This window comes from Alosa alosa, chromosome 18 (genome assembly GCF_017589495.1).
Source record: "Alosa alosa isolate M-15738 ecotype Scorff River chromosome 18, AALO_Geno_1.1, whole genome shotgun sequence".
Lineage (NCBI taxonomy): Eukaryota > Metazoa > Chordata > Actinopteri > Clupeiformes > Clupeidae > Alosa > Alosa alosa.
The window spans coordinates 5,206,360-5,222,643 of NC_063206.1; positions in this window are offsets into that span (position 1 = coordinate 5,206,360).

Consider the following 16,284-nt stretch of genomic DNA (forward strand, 5'->3'; position numbering starts at 1 on the left):
CTTGTAGTTCTGATTTTTTTTTACTACACTAACGAGGTTGAAATATAGCCTTTGCCTACAGCATCTCCTTAACAGTAATGTTAACAAAATGACAGCATTCATATGACAAAGGAAAACGAATTCGGTCACTCAAGACTGTGCCACAGCAACCAGTGTAGGCTACATTCCTACCCAATAGGCTACTCGAAGCAGATAGCGTTGTCTGACGGTCGAGTGGGTTAATGCACGTATATCCAGAACAGGTCTGCAACTTTCAGGCAGTTCTGAGTTCGAATCTAGGCAGGAGCAGAGCCATATAAAGGCCTAGGCCTATTGTTATCATTTTTTGTAAGGTGTTGCTCCTGGCAATACTTGTTTATAAGGCGTTTGGTGATTAATTGATAGCTGTTTTGGGACACGTTAAACGTTCTTTATAATGGCGATCTGGGGGGTAAAAAGCGACTGTTCGCAGCTGTTACAACTGTAGGTTACAATGATTGCAATACAAAAATGCGGCGTGTTAGTTTAGTTAGTTTTGTGATTTTTGCACTTTTGCCTCATGTGTTTTCAGGTTTGAGGGCTTTTTGGCAAGATTGACCTTGGTTAGACTCTGCATATGTTATTTCTCCATTATGGAAAATAAAGTAAATTTTCGACACCGTCTGTTATTAGTTCAATAACAAGTGTTGCTTGTTAAAACATGTGACTAGTGAAACTCAAATGATTTTAGAAATATTTACCCAAAGCCAAAAGTGTTAAAAGAGAGAAGGAGATGCGGTGCAGCTCAGATGTCTTCTTAATTTTCTTTATTCTTTAGTAAAAGGTGCAGAACATTATTAAACTTTGACTAGCGTTTCGATGTTCGTTAGTCAAAAACATCGACACATCGAAATGTTAGTCAAAGTTTAACAATGTTCTGCACCTTTTACTGAAGAATAAAGAAAATTAAGAAGACATCTGAGCTGCACCGGGCTCCCTCTCTAAAATATCTGTCCTGGCCTGGTTGCAGCGGATTGTGGCCAAGCGACAGAAGCGCGGAGAACCCTCCTTTGTCTACCAAAAAGTGTTACTTTGTGCTTGGCGGCTCCCCCACTGCTTGTGAAAGAAGGGGATGGGGGAGGGGGGCTTAACGTGAAAAAGCTTAATGTCACAAAACGGCAACGAGTCATTTTAGGCTACAGGCCTTCATAATGGTAGGCTACAGGAAGTGGGGGGAGGGTATGGGATGACCAGAGCCGTCATCTATCGTCTTTCCCATAGACATAATATACATAGACGCCGCATTGGCTGCTGGAAACAAGAAATGCGGCCGCCATCTTGGACCGGTCATACTCCTCGTTGCGTTGCAGCAGAAGACACAAGATGACAGCACTATGCAGCATGTTCCTTCTCAAATCGGGCGGACCATACTCGGGGGATTTACTTTTCACAAGTAAGATTTAACATAACATTACTATTGGTTGTATTTTGTGAATAGAATATTACCCAGAGCTGAGAAGGAGCAATCTTTGATATTACTGTATGAAAATCGTAGCCATCTAGCTAGGCTATGTTTACTTTCGGTGTTCACCCGGCTATGAACTGAGACTTGATAAGTCATATTCCATAACACTGACTTAGATTACAACTGACACAAGAAGGCTATTGTAGAAATAAATCATACTAGATTTGGCGGCGAATTTTACACAAGTGGCACAGACTAGCCTATTGGGCAATCGCTAGCTGCTACTTGTAGCCTAAGTGTGTTGGTGGTAGCCTCACTATTTCCTGAATAAAGTAACTTTTCAATAGCTCAACTTCTTTATTTATCAAGTAGTTTAGCCAGACAAGCTACACTTTTCTTGTCATGTGAAATTAGCACAATTTAAAGTAGCTTCCTATGTAGTGAACTAGCCTACTGCTGTGTTTGTGTTAGGCTACTAATACATTTGACTGGGTGGTAGTTTTGTGTAGTGTTTTATTCATGGCAGAGTAACTGATAGTTTAGCTCACTAAAATTTCGAAGTAGCTTGCCCAACACTGTATTATTCACATGTCATTTACCCTAACAAGAATAAGATGCCTCTCAAATTCCTTTTCATTCATTTATTTATTATTTTGTATCTCTCCAGAACAACTGCCTTGTTCAAGAATACTGTGAATGAACTGTCTGAACGGTCTCCTCACACCCCTGGAACTGAGGAAGGTGCAGCTCTTCATTGCAGTACTGCAGGGCATCTGCTACACTGTGACTGAATGTTTGATTTATGAGCTCCACCTTCATCACCTGCATTCGCCACTCTGTGTCCCATTTTCCCACCGTCTGGTTGACTCAGTCCTCTTTTATGGAGTTTACCCAGTTTACTATGCCATCTTATTTGCCCACCTGCTGTCTGAAGCACTTTTGTTCTCAGCCAAAGTGTACCCAAGCAATTTTAGCAAGGTGGGAACATACAAAATGACATGCACCAGTTGTCGAAATCATAGAACCAACTGCATGGCCGGTAACTCTGTCTCACTGAGCCTGTGAAGACACTCCCTGATTCTTTACTGATTGCAATGGGCGGGTTGATCTTAGCAGTTTCTAAAATGTTTCTTAATTCCTTTTTATTTAATCTCTTCATTGGGGCTGGAACCTTTCTGTGAACTGTAAATAACAGATGCTGTTGATGAACCCATTGACACTATACAAGTGACAAGTCACCTTTTTGTCTTGAATTGATGAACTGTTACACTTACTATGCCAAACCAATGTCTGTTTTTTAAGGATCAGGAACAAACCTACAAACTTGCACTTTACAATATTTATGGAACTTGTCTAACAAATGCTGTTGATATTGAACCCAGTTACTCCATTTCCTTTATGCCACACCAATGTCTGTTCATCACTTTATTTTTGATGGCACTGAACTGAAAATGTTAATGGATTTTTTTCTGTAAATTTAACTCAAACCAGTTTTTGTCTATGCTGTCAAACGTGGATTAGTTATGTTCCCAGTTTTTATATTGGATGTCATCACTTTATAATATATCATATATCAGAATATTCTATTACTGTTAAGCCCACTATGAATATTAAAATACACACAACCATGTTTCCTGTATCATACAGCTTTTCTACTGGGAGGTTTACAACTTATTCTGAGTCAATTTACCCAAGTTTGTCACTAAACCACATAGGCCTACTTGGAATACCCCTCAGATGTCTGAATGGCACTGATCTCACTTAAATGTTTACGGAACCTTTCTGTGGACTGTGAATAATGCTGTTGATGGAACTTTTCTGTCAACTGTGAACTATATTTAACTCATTAAACTTGTATCAAACTAGTTTTGTCTATGCTGTCAAACATGGATTATGTTCCCAGTTTTGATATCGGACGTCAGGTCACTTTATATCATATATCAGAATATTCTATTACTGTTAAACCCACCATGAATATTAAAATACGCTAAATCATGTGTCCTGTATCATAGCTACATGTATGACCTTTGCAGCAAAAAAAAACGTGTGAGAATCTGTTCGGTATTCAATGAGATATGATTAATTAAGTGCGCTGACAGCTCATCTCACCGGCCAAACAGATTACACTGAGTGGAGTGGATGACCGGTCCAAGATGGCGGCTCCAAATCTCGTCAGCGCTAGTAAGGAGTAGCGGTCGATGCGGCGTCTATGTATATTAAGTCTATGGTCTTTCCAGGCACACAGCTCGTTATATAGCCTATCGACTGCCTTAACAGATAGGCTTTGCTCTTGGGTTTGGCCTTACAGCGAACTCAATGCTCTTGTTGCTTGCAGTTTGTTAAATAAAGCGATGCAGATTACATTATTTATTTCTGATTAATTGCGTCTTTTGATGTATTTTGCAACATTTGCTTGTTAGGCTGGGCTACTGTCAATGTCCTGTACAGGTCAATGTTCAACAATTGCTGGTGTAGGCCTAGGCTATTAATCAATTAGGGACTGTTAGTTATTTATTTAATTAAGGGGCTACCGGAGGAGTTTTGGGGCGTTAGTCAAAAAGGCGTGACCCTCCCTCGCCCAGCAAGAATTTTTCTATGACCCTCCAAAGTGATTGAGAAAAAGCGCATGACCCTCCCAGTCCCAACAATTTATTGATGCCTTAGGCTACTGGGTCAATTTGGGAGCTTGCGTACTACGACTCCTTCCTTGAAATGCCTTGAAAAGGCTGTCGTTTGCACAATTTCACAAATAATCACCGGGACGAAACAAACCTGTCAACTTTTCGGGTTTATGGCGTATTTTAACTTTTTCCTGGCTGTCTTAGGAGGGCTGCAGGGCCGTCATAGCGGGATGCGAGGCCCTGTGCAAACTTGACAGATGCAAGGCCTTTTCACTTACGTGCATGAAATCATGCGATAGCTTACTTTACACATAGCCAAGGCTACGTGGTGATTGTATTTTAATAGTAGCCTAGTCTAATAAGCTACACCAGCTTGCCTTTAAGAGGGAAATTCAATTGTATAGCCTATAACATTAGCTGAGTCACATATTTGGCCATATGGTGTTTATCATAGGCTACATCCACGAAACCAAATAGTGTAACAAGGCGAACACTTTAACAGGGGAATTAATTGGGCATGAATCATTGTGCTGAGCGGTATTTGTCAATTAGCAGAAACACACCACGACATTCAAACTATTGATAAGATGTACTGGTCTGTATCTATAGGCTAACATTGGACAAATAAATGACACTGATTTCGCCATATCCTGACTCAGGAAAAAAAAAAATTCTTGCTTTGCGCAAACTCAGCAATGAAATCATAGGCCAGTTTGCAGGTAGCCTAACGTCTTTTCATAGAAGGGAGAGCCCAGTCTCTCCTGTGACATGGAGGTGCGCAAATAGTTTTTAATAGCCTGTTCAACCGAAAAGCCGTTCACCCGATGCCAGTCACTGATCGCAATTTCAAAGTTCGGAAAGCTTCATCTTTTTAAGTTTTAAGTGCAGTGGCCCCTATCTGCCCCTTTGGAATTATATCTCGAGCCTATTATAAGGTCCAGTGCGTTATGTCCTGGGATTGGATGTGCTCAAAAGAAAAGAAAAACACTTTTTTTATAGATGGTTATGAGGAGCAATGTGAGAGAGAAATTTGATGGTCATTGATCGTTGTTTTGGGACGTTAAGCCTTTTCCATAGGTGTCAGTGAAGGAGATTGAAGAATGACCATTTTTCTATCTGAAAATATTTCTTAACTACAAAAACTCAGTGTCTAAAAAACTCAGTGTCATTCAGACTCAACCCTCTTGTTGTTTTATTATCTTTTTTAGATTTGTCGTTTGAGCGTTGGCAAGCAGGCATGTTGCGGTTGCAATTTCTACAGTAGGCCTACAACATGCTCTTAGGCTGGGCTACTGTCAATGTACTTGTACAGGTAAATGTTCAACAATTGCTGGTGTACAGGTTATATAATCAATTAGCTAAATCATTTGTCCAGCTGTTTAAACATTTTTTCGTGCTACATTCAAAGCATAAAAGGTGCTTTGATATATTTTTCGTTTGAGCGTCGGCAAGCAGGCATGCTTTGGTTGCAATGAATGAGGATAATTGCTTTTTTTGCATTATTTTGAATATGACTTCGCTCCAGTCTCAACAGCAGCGTTACTTTTTCCACACGCTAAGTTCTAACACCCATAGGCCTATCCCCTCTCGCTTTCTCTCTCTCCATCCCTGCACACGGTGCTTTCTTAAAGGAGCTGCACCATTTTACAACAATTGCATCTACATTTTCATATTAGAATGTTTTGTCAAGTGTAAGCTTAAACTACCGTGATCAATTTAAGTTCCCGTGCCCCCGCTGCGTCATGGAAGCAGTAAGTCAGTCACATCAAAAATAGTAGTGGCACCCAAGTGACACCTTGTGGTTGTTTGTGTCAACTGCAGTTTGTGCCATTTCTGCTGAGAAAATGGGGTGCGTGATTCATGAAGGAACCCGTCCAAACTTAACGGGGACCCACTGTACAGATCTTTATTTGTAAATAAACTTTAAAAACAATGTGTGTTGTGCTGGTATGTCAATAAAGCAAAAGAGTAAAAAAACAAAAAAATAGAATAGAGCTATGTACAATTAGTTGAAAACTATTTATAACAAGCGCTGCACCCTAAAACCAGTGTACTGGCCCCTTGGGTCAGGGAATTTGTCCCTGATGTGACACACACAACAGCTGGGTATCACAACCCTGTTGCCCACACCCAGGCGTCCGTGCTGCCAAAGGACAAACTGACGGTAGGCCGTATGCCTGAACTGCCGCTGGTCTACCCCAGGTTCAGGGTTATCCTCCAGGGCAAAGATGACGTTCCATGCGGCAAGAGCCAGCCCCAACACCCCCTCATCCAAAATATAAAAGTCCATTCTACTGACACAGTCCCGTGGTGACTGCCGACAGCACTTTCTCTCCAGGTCTGTCCATTTCTCTGCAGTTGCCACAGATGCACCAGGGCTCTCTGGAACGTCCAGGAAATGCATGACATCAATCATCATTCCTGGTGACCGTTGCACCATTCTATCCAGAATTCTGTCCTTCTGGATAGGGTCCAGGGAATGAAGTTTGTCCTACAACACAACAATTCGTTTTATTATGTGACACTAAGAATATCAAATCTTATTAGTATCAGTCTTATATTACACACCTTTATTTCAGCCTTGCGCCTGTCTTGGAGGTCCTGTAACCTCTTCTGTTCAGTTGAGTCCAGTCTTGCACCCCTCCACTTTGATGTTCTCTGCCTGGTTTTGGGCTTTGCACCTCTACCCCCTCCGCCTATAACTTGAACAGAGAACTCAGACGAAGCTGATGTTGAAGCTGATTCCTGCAATATTATCACAGAGCTGTTGTCAATAACAAGTTTAGCCTACATAGTCTAATAACTCATAAGTCCTGAGCCTCAAATGATTTAGTGTCTAGTCATACTATGGCAGATCAGCATCTACCATGCTATTTCAAATATTTCTGATTAGGGCTGTCACTTTTGTGAAAAAATCCTGTTTGATTTTTGAGACATAAGTGTTCGTTGAATCGATTGTAAAATTGATTTTTCATGTCTGACGTTTCCATTTTCAACGCCAAATATAGGCCAATCCACAAACAACTAACAGGCATTAGGACGAATGTAAAGAGGGCGCTTGTTGACGCAAGCCAGCAATATTTCTGATGATTTATTGGCGTGAAGTTTCGTGCACAATGACAAACAGGAGTGCAACATTCTCGAAAAACAATAAGCTAAACTGCCATTACATCAGTGACAAACATTACTGCAGGCTTCAACGTAGCTGTGTCTGTGTTTACGATTACAAATGTCAAACAAATTTCGCCTATGGAGAACTCGATTGCACAGTTTGCATAGCCTACCGCTTTGTTCTTCTCCATAGTTTGATATACCAAAAATCCGAAGTACTTCCACATCTAACTCATCAAGTTATTAGGGCCTATCACTCGTCTCTCTCATGTCACACAGCTTGATCGCGTTGTCCTCCATTTTTTGGCAAAACACGAGCAGTATAGCAGCTGATTGAAACAGCTGTTTCCGGTGCGTAAAATTGGTGGGAATTTTCTTTTTAGCTTTCGCAATGCTTACTGCACTTCGGAATTCTTTTATATTCTTATATTCTTGTTTGTGAATTTTGTTACATCTATCCTTTTTATTTGTTTAATTTGTTTAAAATTAACAGTGTACATATTTGGTTAAAATCGATTCCCTATTTTAGTTTTCGAAACTTGTGTTGTTTAGTCCAATCGATTTTCGTACGTAAAGTGACAGCCCTATTTCTGATGCATGCATAATGTTGTTTAGACCAATTTCAATTATTTGAAATGTACCAATTCAGTGCTCGAGGTGCAAGCCACAGTCATCAGAACCCCTCCCTCCAACGACGGTCAGATAAATGTATGGGAAACTAAAACTTGGGTAACTCAAATCTTCTGTCTCTAACTTGACTAGCTACTATCTTTGTTATTTAGACCAGTGTTTCTCAAAGTGTGGTCCGCAAGCTATCCCAAGTGGTCCGCAAGCAGACATGGTAAAATATAATATAGATGAGTTGTTTGCAATATTTAACAAATTTGTATGTAAATTCAAACAGTTCTGCAACACTGCCTATGTAAGCTACGCCAGTTTAAATCATATGAATCCTATGATCCAACAATAAGCAAGGTTGTTCAGTGAGGTCTATTGTGTAATATACTGTTGAAGTGGGTCTACTGTTGTTTTTTTTTTAATTAAGTGGTCCGTGAGGTTATTTTTTACTGGTTAAGTGGTCCTTGATCTGAAAATGTTTGAGAAACACTGATTTAGACACATACATAACGAATAATGTATGAAAATTCGCTGCAGTTACAAACTTGTTGAAAATTGGAACAAAATAGTTTAGCCTACATAGCATAATAGCTTATAAGTCCTGTGGCCGGTTGCACAAAGCCCCTTAAGTTAAGTTTTTCCCTTAAAATCTGATTTAAGGGTCCCTTAAAATAAAAAAACGGTTGCACAAACACCCTTAAGTTTTCTCCTTAAGAGTTCCTTAACATTTTAAGGGTTAGTCCTTATCTTGTAAGAAATCCCTTAAACTGTTGCACAAACGACCTTAGTAGTCCAACTAAGGGGAAAAACCTAAGGGACATCTGACTATACCATAACCATATTATTAACTGAATTTATGCTGATAAATGAAGTATATTATTTATATATTATATATTATCTCTGTCAAATAGGCCTAGCTTCTATCAGAAACATGCCGTATTGTTATTGTGTAGTTTACTTAGGCTAACGTTAACAATTCATGTGGATGTCTTGTTAGCCTATAAACTTCGGTTCGGTTCGCTAGGCAAAACGTTGGTGCACTGATGACAGTCAGGATCATCTCTAACTTGCCAACTAGTATTGTTCAGTTCATGTATATAACATGCTTTACTTGCTACCTGGATAATTTCCGCGAATATTATTAAGGTAAGATGAATGATAAGGTCATTAAGCTTTACTGTGTTCGGTGGGTTAACGGCATCATGGCAAAGGCAGCTATAGCCTACAGCGTTGAACAATCTCCGTGGAAACTATAGAATATTTTCGTGCCGGAAAATCCCTTTCAATGCAGTAAATCGCTTAACGTTTCTAAGGAAACATTTTAAGGTATTCTGTGCAACACCCTTAAGTAAATCCCTTACCTAAGGAGAAATTAAGCCTTAAGGGTCATACTTAACTCATTGAGTGCCAAAAACGTAATATTACGTTTTTAGCTTTTTTTTTATTATTATTATGAAACTAGACACTCTAACACACCTTATATGTGATTTTGGGAACTCTGTGATGAATGGAAATGAAATATATGACGATCGTGAAACTCATGAAAACGCACAATCTGGACATTTTATCTGGACATTTTATCATAACTCGGTTGCCGCTTTGGGTCGAATCAGTGACGCATTCACGTCAGGTCAAAACCAGGCCATTTTCGTGCGTCTATCACTAGGTGGCAGTCTTGCCAGGTCTCGCTGATCACTTCCCGGAAAGTTTACACAAGTAAGTAACAGGGAACACTTCATATTTCATGAAAGACGTTATATCTCCATTTCTAGAAAAAAACAGCGATTTTGATGAAAACTAGCAACTGTTTAGCTTGGGATTTCTCAGGAACAGAGGCGTGTAGAAATACACGGTTTGCACCCACCGAGAGCTTAAAGTCTCACCTTTTAATCGAGCTATTGTATGTGTTCATAGCTATAACACAGAATATGCTGTGGCTGTACAAAAATCATCAACAATGGTCTAGATTGCTGGCACTCTAGGACAAAGCTCCCGAAAACAGCTTGGCATTCAATGAGATGGGGAAAAAACTTAAGGTGCTTTGTGCAACCGGCCACTGAGCCTCAAATGATTTAGTGTCATCACAGAGCTGTTGTCAATAACAAGTTTAGCTTACATAGCATGATAACTCATAAGTCCTGAGCCTCAAATGATTTAGTGTCTTGTCATACTATGGCAGACCAGAATAGTCTGGTTATCTACCATAGTATTTCAAATATTTCTGATGTATGCATAAGGTTGTTTAGACCATTTTCAATTCTTTGAAATGTACTAATTCAGTGCTTGAGGTGCAAAACCACAGAAATAATAACCCCCCTACACCCAACGACGGTCGGATAAATGTATGGGAAACTCCAACTTGGCTAATTCAAGTCTTGTCTCAAATCTGGCTAACTACAATCTTTGCTAGTTAGACACATGCATAACAAATAATGTATGAAAACATGCTACAGTTTCAAACTTGAAAATTGGAACAAAATAGTTACTTACCGCAGTAGACATGGTGATTCGTTGCGTTCGCCGGTCTGCTGAGCTCAAAACAACCACGCCTGGCTTGATGGAGAAACCAGGAGAACAGCTGAGCGTCTTTACGACAGTGCACTTTTATTTTCGGCCTCTGGGGGGAGCATCGTTGGAAAATCAACCACGGTTGCATAGTATACCTTTAAGTTCCCTGCCCCCCCTGTAAAGACTTCAAGTGTCTCATGCGCTATTGTTACACTATCAAATCTATAAGTAACCGTGACAAATAGGGTATGAGATATATAAACTCACGCTATTGTATTATCATATATGTTTGGTAATGGCTCAACTGTCTCTGATTGTTCTACTGACTTGGAAACTGCATCATGGAAGCAGTAAGTCAAGTCGCAAAAATAGTGGCAGAACTCCCAAGTGCCACCTTGTGGTTATTTGTGTCAACTGCAACTGCCATTTCTGCCGAGAATATGGTGCGCGATTTGTGCGCGATTCATGCAGGAAACCGTCTAAACTTAACTGATAACCACTGTAATTATGTCCCAATGGAGCAGTATCAGACTCATATTCTGACTAGAATTAAGTATGGCTACGTCAGGATAGCCTACATCCTCTTCAAAATCTAAACTAGCTAAATTATTTATTATAGCTATATCTATTATAGCTATATTATTTCTTTCATCCCCCATGCCTGTTGTCTCGTCCAGAAAGGACGAATGAAACAAAATGCATGTTCAAATTTTTGCTGAAATGATTCTTGAACGGTTTTGTTCAGAGCTGAAAATGCAATTGTGTTTGACAGAGGGCAGATGTAGGTTGCTAGTGACAAAATATTAGCTTTCAGTGTGTTACGATGTCTTTGTAAATTATGTTTAAGTAAAAAGTGTTTAATTCTTCCCGGTTCTCCCCTAACCTACAACCAGACAGTAAACTGTTGCAATCTGTGTTCGTTTGCATAGGTCATCTCTTTCATTGCTCTTATTGGTGGTTTTCGATCTTTCCAATTGCGTAAGGAGGCATTTTAATTGGTTTCCATTGGTAACGCCCTTTTGGAAATGGGCCGTGAATGAACCTTCCCCAGACCCACTCTCAGTTACAACCATGGAGGTATTATATATAACTGGAGAGAGTGACTAAGTCCCGCCCTCCATACAAATGAATGGTGGAGGCTAGGCTAGTAAATCCGGCCAATTCACAGTCAACGCCATATTGAACACTGGGGTTCGGATCCAGAGCCAGTCGGCTCTGACCATGCGCCAAGTTCCAAAGCTGGAAATGACGCATGGACCAACGTCGATTTTTATTGGATATTCTGTAAAAAGAGAGTCGTCCTCCAGTAAGAGGGTGGCGATAATGCACATACATTGCTTGCCACGTAACAAGAAGAAGAAAAAGAAGGAACGCACATAGAGTCCGAGTGTAGTCGCCCTGAAGTGCAACTTAATTTCATTGGATAACAGCGGCTCTAACGAAGAGCAGTCTGCCTGCCATCCTGCTGCTGCAAATATGCATTCGAACATGACGTGAAATATCCGTAGTCGAAAACAACAACGAAACAAGATCAATACAATTTTCTTTATTTGTCATATGATGCATAAATAACCATAAAATACACGTCTTCTCATAGGCTCCTCAAGAAATACGCACTGAATAACGTTTGGCTGTAGCCGACGGATAGGTATCCACTCATCGCGCATGAGACCTTGTGCCCAACACGGACTTTCGTGCACGGAGCTGGTTCCAAATGCTCCATGCGGCGCCATACTTGAAAATGGCGTATGCTAACATGCCGAAGCTAATCTGCACGCTCTTGACCTCCTGATTACAACTGAGAAGGGTCTGGTGTCAACCAGGCTAATGTTGTTCCCTCATTTTTTTTTTTCTGATTGACCACCTGTTTGCTTATAAAAACAAAGGAGGGGAAATATACATTTTTCCAATAATTTCCTACCCTGCTATGTATTTCGTTGTTGCATTTCGTTATTGGGTGTTGAACAAGATATTGACAGCACAATAACTTTAAAAACAATGTTAATGCATTTGTGGAGAAGAAGGATGGTTTGGGTGTTCTACCTACAGCTCACGGTAAGCTATTTCGTTGCTCTGATTGGTTAGGTCTATCCAATTGAGTGCAGAGGCATTTTCCCCACTGTGTCAGTTGAAATACGCCACATAATCACGTCAACATCAGGCTAACTCCTCCCTAGCCTGACATCATCTTACTCAATTCTAGTCGGAACTTAAGTCTGATACTGCTCCATTGGGAGGTAATTAACGGGGTCTTAGAAGCTTCACGCGGCAGCGGTTTTGTTCCAAACAAAATCAATCGAAGAGTGCTCAGATGACAATGTTGCTCATCTGTCCATCGAACAAAGCCCGCCCAGACAATTTGATTGGTCCGAACAGCTCTGGTTCGGGCCTAGTTGATTGGTTGGTTTATTGACAAAACATCAGTTTTTTCCTTTACAGGAACACGGTTCTTCCTGTGGTTCCTTTACAGGAACACGGTTCTTCCTGTAGTTCCTTTACAGGAACACTGTTCTTCCTGTGGTCACACAGATCATATATTCTTTCTTAAATTCTTTCTTTTTTCTCTTTTTACAAATCATACACACACACAACAGAGGACAAAAACACAAGACTTACACACAAAACAACAAAAACAAACACAAAATAGGAATTGAAGGCTTGTCACTCATAAAGGTTATACAGGTTATACGTTGGTCCCATTACTGCCTTTTACCATATACAGAGGGCGAAAAAGATAAACACAAATGAATAGTGCAGATCAAAAAAGTAAAGTACATCCAAGAAGTAAAATAATCATGTATTTTGTATGAACAAATACAGTTTTAATTTTGTTTTAAAGCCTTTGTCACTGTTTTCCTTAGTCAAAAAACTAGGTAGAGAATTCCATGCAACCTTTCCTCTATAATGCAGTGTTCTTTGTCCAGCCCCTGTTCTGTACTTGGGTAACAAAATCTTTTCTCAACTGAGTGTCTTGTCGAGTATGTGTGTGTACTACAGGAAAACACAAAAAAATTAAATAAAGTAGCTGGACACTTTTTCATAATTACATTTTTTTACAAAACTGAGAAGAGTACAGTGTAACCTGTTTTTAACTGATAACCAGTTCAATGCATTTAACATTTCAGAGACTCTTGTTCGGTATGAACAATTGAACACAAAATGTGCAGCTTTGTTCTGAACAACCTGTAATTTGTTGAGATTATTTTCTGATGTATTAGACCATACCACAGTACAGTAGTCCAACTGGGACAGAACTACTCCACAACGGAACAAGTCCAGACCGAACAAAGGTTGTGGGTGGGGCTAAGGTCAGCTAGGTCCCAGGCTAACTCCTCCCATCAGCAATTACAAATTGTACATTTTCCAATGTACAATTGGAAGGGGTCATTGCAAGGGATTTTTTGGTATATATTCAGAAAGCGTGGGCTCATTTTACTAAATTTTGCTCTCAATTTAGTAAAATGGCCGCGACTTTTAAAGACTTGGCGTTAAGCTGTTATTTGAAAAAAGAACAAAGAATGGCACAGAAGTCATAGCTATAGCGCTATCCTATTGCGTGCAGAGGGAATTTGAAAGACAACCGTTTATCCTGCCCTTCGGATTGAGCACTGCCAACGGTGAGTTCCCAGACCCAACATCTTGATGTGGGTCTGGCTCGTCAGGCTAACAATGCTATTCTTCACAGTAAAATTCTGTGTCTCAGTTTGTCTGTGGCAATGTGGCTGCATATCTTTATCTCCTTAAGGCCCAGGGCTTGTGTTTATGCTTCTGCTGACAGCTAGCGTGGCATTTTCTGGTTTTCGACCAGTTTTCTATGGCCGTAGCGGCATTGGTGGTTCAGGAGAGTGAGTGAGAGTTCAAGGCGTGTTTGATTCAGTGTGTACAGAGCAGTAGTGGTATGAGAGTGAGTGTGTGTCTGTGTGTGTGCATGCCGTAGTGTGTTTGAGGAGTGAGCTGGGTAGCTAGTATCATCAGTAAAAGACGACAAAAAACAACCAAACAAAATCATAAGGTGTGTGTGTGAGAGAGTAGAGTGCTGATGCGTTTGTGTGTGCATTGTGTAGCCTTGGCACTGTGTGTGTAGCCTGGAAATCAGACTCTCTGGCTTCGCAGAGAGTCTGGCCTAGATCCATAGGCAAACGTTTATTTCCGGGTGGGAGGGCACAGTTTGAGGTTTAAAATCATTGGAGTTCCTTTGAACCGGCGTTTCGTCATACAGAGAAGTTTATCTGCATCAAGCAAGTGTGCATCTTATCAGCAAACAGTCACACGTTTCATCTGAGTAACTCTCGCCAAAATGCATCATATGGTGTTTTGTGAATGTACCCAAGTCAAACTTTCATATAAATGCATAAGTACGTCCAAAGCGCCACTTTTAAGCTTGTATGCGTTGTTGTTTTCAGGTGAAATTACCTTTTGAATGGGAATCCTATAGGGCCACTACTTTTTTGATACAATCGCGTCAAAATCGCTATTTTTCAAACACTAAGAAGGCTCGACACAACATGAAACTTTGATCGAAGTATCATCAGTGTCTCTACACATGAACTTGAGCATTGAGAACATTGTTGGTGTACACAGAGTTGACTAAAAGAAAGGTTTTGAACAACTCACTTGTTTTTTCTGCTCGCTGCCATCTTGCAAGGAGTGAGTTGTCCAAAATCTTTATTTTTAATAAACTATGTGTACACGAACAATGCTCTCAATGCTCAAGTTCATGTGTAGAGACACTGATGATGCTTCGATCAAAGTTTCATGTTATGTGGAGCCTTTTTAGTGTTTGAAAAATAGCGATTTTGATGCGACCATGTAGCCTACTAAACTAAAGTTGATGTATTCCAAGCGGTCTGCTTCAGGGGCGGGGACGTAGTAATTGAAACACCATGCCTGTGTAACATAATCGCTCTCAGGGACGCCCTCTGTTAGCTGGTTGGTTTGGCTGCCCAACCTCCGAAGTAAACGAGGGCGAATCAACCTATTCCAGACAAAGTACTGTAGGGAAAAGAAATCGAGCGGAAGTACGTAGGCAGGCAGAGGCCAGGCTAGTGTATGTACATTATGTGAGGGTGAGGCATCTCTGAGTATGTGAAACATGGATGATACAGAGTGTGTGCGTGTGTGTGCAAGTATGCAGCTTGGATGACGCAGATCCAAAGAGTGTGTAAGACAGTAGTTCCCAGACTAGAGGGTAGATGCCCCTAAGGCATACAGAGCTACTGTGGAGGACTGTGGCATGGCAAAGGAACACAACAACGAATATGTGGCCTTACTGCTTGCAGCCATGTTCTATAAGCCTGCCTCTAGTGCCAGGGGAAAAAGGCCAGAGACCCGACAGTTTGCTAAAACACTTCAATAACTACACAACTTGCAACATCTACACAACATACAGAACTAGCAGATATTTCATCATTCCCAAAACAACTGAACCTGTGGGAGTGATTTAACAAAGGATATATAAAATTGTTACAGCAGATGTTGAGGGTCAACAGTCATTTTAACACATCAATGACAGACCAACAGAAAACAGTCATCAACTTGCAAAGAAAAGGACAAAACTACTTTCTGTCATCCACCCATCTTTTCCTCTGCCTCATAGAAAGGAGACTGCTGAAATTCATCCCAGTTCATCTCCTTAGCCATGCCGTTATCTCTGTAAATACATGTGCCTGTCACTCCAGGGAAGCCCGTGTGAACATGAGGGCTGTTTGGTCCCTGTTTCAGCTCAAAGTGGCAGAATCGGCAGAGACGGCCTGTTTCAGACTTTCAGACTCAGACTTGTCTGCCACCCGTTTCTTGGTGAGGTCCAGCTCCCTCTGGAAGAATTCCGTCCTCGCAACGTCTTCAAAGGGCATTTGGGGGTCAGAAAGTCCCTCGGCAGCATGAGTCGTGATGAACTGTCTTGGGGCAGTAAAAGGGGCCACGCTAGACATCAGCAGAAGCATAAAGACAAGCCCTGGGCCTTAAAAGGGTGCACCACAAAGGCCAGAGAAGACTACAGGAAGC